Source organism: Fukomys damarensis, unplaced genomic scaffold, assembly GCF_012274545.1.
Source record: "Fukomys damarensis isolate Sample0158 unplaced genomic scaffold, DMR_v1.0_HiC HiC_scaffold_36, whole genome shotgun sequence".
NCBI lineage: Eukaryota > Metazoa > Chordata > Mammalia > Rodentia > Bathyergidae > Fukomys > Fukomys damarensis.
Window position 1 is genome coordinate 49,090,227 of NW_022900948.1, and position 4,090 is coordinate 49,094,316.

The following is a 4,090-nucleotide window of genomic DNA, read 5'->3' on the forward strand; positions in this document are numbered from 1 at the left end:
GACTCGGCCCAGCTCTCGCGTGGGCAGGGGCCTGGCCAGCCAGTGTTAAGTCGCAGCCGTGAATCCAGGGGTCTACGCAGGCGCAGGGCAGACGGCGCTGGGCGCATGCACAGACAGCCCAAACTGAGCGAGTTCGCGCATGTGTCGCGCTCCAAGCCATTTTTGGGGTTTTTTGTTTTGTTTTGTTTTTTTTGAGACAGGGTCTCGCTATGTAGTTGAGACTGACTTGAAACTCATCATGTAGCCCAGGCTGGTTTTGAACTCACAGCAATTCTGCCTCGCCTCCCGAGTGATGGGATCATAGGCGTGCGCCACCACACCTTTTTTTTTTTTCTTTTTGAAGTACTGAGGATTACACCTAGACCAGGATTCGACTACGTAGCTCCTTGCCTTTTAAAGCTTTATTTTGATAGGGTCTCGCTGAATTGCCCAGGAGACCTTGAACTTTCGATCTTCCTGCCACAGCCTCCCGTGTAGCTGGTGTCAGGACAAGAAAAGAAGCAGGGGTATGAGCTCAACAGTACAGGTTAATTTCAGAACAAACCTGGGAGGGGCCACTCTGGCACTAGAGACCAGACCTGCAACTCTCAAACATGCTATACGGTCTTTATAGGGTCGTGAGCATAAAGAAGAGTAGCTGTGGAAGGAAAAAGTCACAATGTGACTTTCAAGGGGGAGAGTTCAGGACAAAGGAGCTGTGGCTGTCCTCCCTGACAGGGCTTGAGGACGGACACAGAGCTGTGTGTGGTCAGGAGCAGGGCTGGACCATGATTGGGAATTAGAGAGCGAGCTGTGCTTACTGGGCCTCATCCACCCATGAGGATGTCAGCAGCAAGTGTGAAGCACAGCAGGGAAGGGATTTAAACTGTAGGCCCAGGGGGCGGGGAATTTAGCTCAATGGTGCCACTGCTCCGGCAGCCTCTCAAGCGCCAGGACCAGAGTTCGATCCCCAGTACCAAATAAAAGTGTCTCTGCTCAGACCCAGATGCAGTGGTCAGATTCCTTCAGCTAGGGTGACACACATGAGCCCTGCCCCTGTCTCCTTGGCCACTGGAGGGCTGCCTGAACCTCCCAGAGCATGGCTTTTGGGCACTGCTGCAAGCCCATTTCCTGTAAACCCTACTGGGCTTTCAAAATCACTGCTAGGCACCTATAATCTCAGCTACTTCAGAGGCTGAAGCAGGAGGACCACAAGTGTGAATCTTACCTGGGCAACGTAGCGATTTAATGAGATCCTGGAATCAATCCTCAGTTCTGTATAAAAGTACAATTTTTCAGCCGGGTGTTGTGGTGCATGCTTGTAATCCCAGCCCTTGGGAGGCTGAGGCAGGAGAATTGTTGTGAGTTCAAGACCAGCCTTGGCTATATAGTGAGTTCCAGATCAGTCAACTACAAAGTGAGACCCTGTCTCAAAATAAAAAAAAAAGTACAATTTTTTGAAAACATCACACTTTTTTTTTTTTGCATTGCCAGGTAACTCAGGACCTTGCACTTACCAGGCAGGTGCAGTGCCATTGAGCTACATCCTCAGCCCCAAACATCACAAGTTCTGAGGCTACAGGGCTGAGCAATACTTATTCCTCGTCTCTCCCAGGTTTGCTGTAAATGAGAACTCTGACTGAAGCCACCTAACAAAAGGTCATCTGTTCCCCGGCTCAAGTTGATTTCTGCTCTCCCTTCTCCCTTAAACTTTTCCTAGGAACTATAAGACATGAGTCAGGAAGCTGACTAATTAGTGACTTTTCTCTAGATTTACAGAACCCAGGAAGGCTGATGTTCTCAGGTAACCCATGTGTAGGCCATGGACACTGAATGGCAGAGCTGGATAGGATCCTGAATGTGACTTAGCACACACTGTGACTCGCTCCTTTCCCTCCTTGTAAAAGCCTTCTTCTGGTGCAGTGGTGAACACCTGAATTTCCAGCTATTGGGTGTCTGAGGCAGGAGGATCGCTAGCTTGAAGACAGCCTGGGCAATATAGCAAAACCCTGTCTCAAAAGTAAAAAGGGCCAAGGATGTGGTTTGCTGGGAGAATTCTTGCTTAGCAAGCACAAGGCCCAGGGTGGAATCCCCAACACCACCTCTGTCCATGCAGCCTTTGTGCCCCCAGAGTTCTCTGAGATGTGGACTTGAGGATGACAGCCTGGCCATTTCCCAGGGCTGGCTTGTGGACCAAATCTGATGTCCTTCCCACTGGCTGTCCTACCTCTCCTGGCCCAGTGCTGGCACTCCTGCCGGACAGTGAGGTGGGGACAGAGCTGGCACTGTCCCTTCAGCGAATGTGGCACTTAGCAGCAGATCCAGCAATCACCCCAAAATCTACCAGTTGCACACCTTCCAGATACTGCGCTGAGTCCCCGGTGATGACCCTGGGTCCCTCAGTAGGAGTAACGCGTGCCACTGAGAGACCTGCCGAGGGTCTGTGGTCATCTCAGGTGAGGACTTGGACAGTGCTGTCAGGCAGACACCCAGCTGGGTCGGCCCCGAGCCACGTCTCAGGGATCACAGGAGTCTTTCTGCAAAACCCAGTCAATTGGACAGTAAGTCCTGGGCCTGGGAAGAAGCACAGCCTGTGGATGAGGTGTTTTCACCTGTGACTCTGATAAGCTGTCTAGAAACTAACTGAAAAAGCCAGTGTGAAGAAAATATTTGTAAATTGGCTAAGATTAATTTGCATAATATTTTTAAAAAATCATAAAAACTTTCGTACAAGCTGCAGACCCAAGGCTCCTCCCCTGCTTATGAGGAAGATGAGCTGATGAGCCAGTGCGGAGGGAGCAGGGCTGGGACCTCAGGGACCATGGCTCCTTTCAAGAACCCCAGAACCTTCCACACCATCTCCATGGGAACACAGCAAGGGCCAGGGCACTTAGCTCAGTGATTCTGGTGTCTGTACCTGCCTTGCAAGCACAAGGGCCAGAGTTCAATCCTAGGCGCACACACACACACACACACACACACACACACACACACACACATCATAAAAACAGCAACCACATTCAGAAATGAGCAAAGTATTTGAACAGACTTTTCTCCAGAGAACACACACAAGTGTCCAGCAAGCACCTGGAAAATTCCCTGCCTGACGTCAGAGATCCTTAGAGAAATGCAAGTCAGATGGAGAGCACTTCACACGCACAAGGACAGCCCCTGTGAAGAGAAGCGCTGGGTGTGGTGGTGCACACGTCACCCCAGCCCTGAGGGACCCAGGCAAGAGGACTGAAAGGTGGTGTCCTGCCTAGGCAGTTCAGCCAGCCAGACCCTGTCTCACAATCTTAAAGAGGGGGCTGGGATGTTGCTCAGTGGTACAGAACTTGCCTAGCATGTCCAAAGCCCTGGGTCAGATCCCCATTTTGTAAAAGAAAAAGACTCTAGAAAAGAGCAAGTGCAGCTGAGGCCATGCCAACACAGTGCACATCAGTGGGATGCAGCACAGGAAGCCAGAGGGACACCTGTACTGTGGTACTCACAAGTGAACACAGATTGCAGATTCTACCCAGCAAACCCACTCCTGTGTCTGCAGAAAGGACCTGAAGGCAGCGACCCTCACAGACAGGTGTGCACCTGAGTGAAGCAATATGGTCCCCAAGCTAAGTGTCCACCTGTGGACATGTAGATAAACAGATCTGCTGCCCTGGGGTGGCCTTAGGGTTGTGCTGGTTAGCCACACCGAGGGGCAGGTGCTGTGTGGCTGAGCATTTACAACACACCCAGAGCAGTTCATGGAGCCAGCAGGGATGGTGGCTGGGAGTACTGCAGAGGGAGAGGATGGCTCCCGCTCTGTGGGGACCAGCTCCCCGTTTGGGGTGATGAGGTAGTTTGGGACGCATATAATGTGGGTAGTGAGCACACTGTGAATGTGTGCAGGACCTCAGCGTGGTTAAGTGGTGAATTTTATACCATGCAGCCTAGGCCCAGGAGTCAGTGCTAGAGCCTGGATCTGCATGAGAGCAGTGCGCACAGGAACAGCTCTGAGGTCTGCAGGGCACCTGGTGGTGAGGGGTTTGGCACCTTTTGGTGGTCTCAGAGGGACTGGGTGTGGCGCTGTCCCTGTGATCTGGAGGAGGGGAGGGTGGTCGTTGGTGGGGGG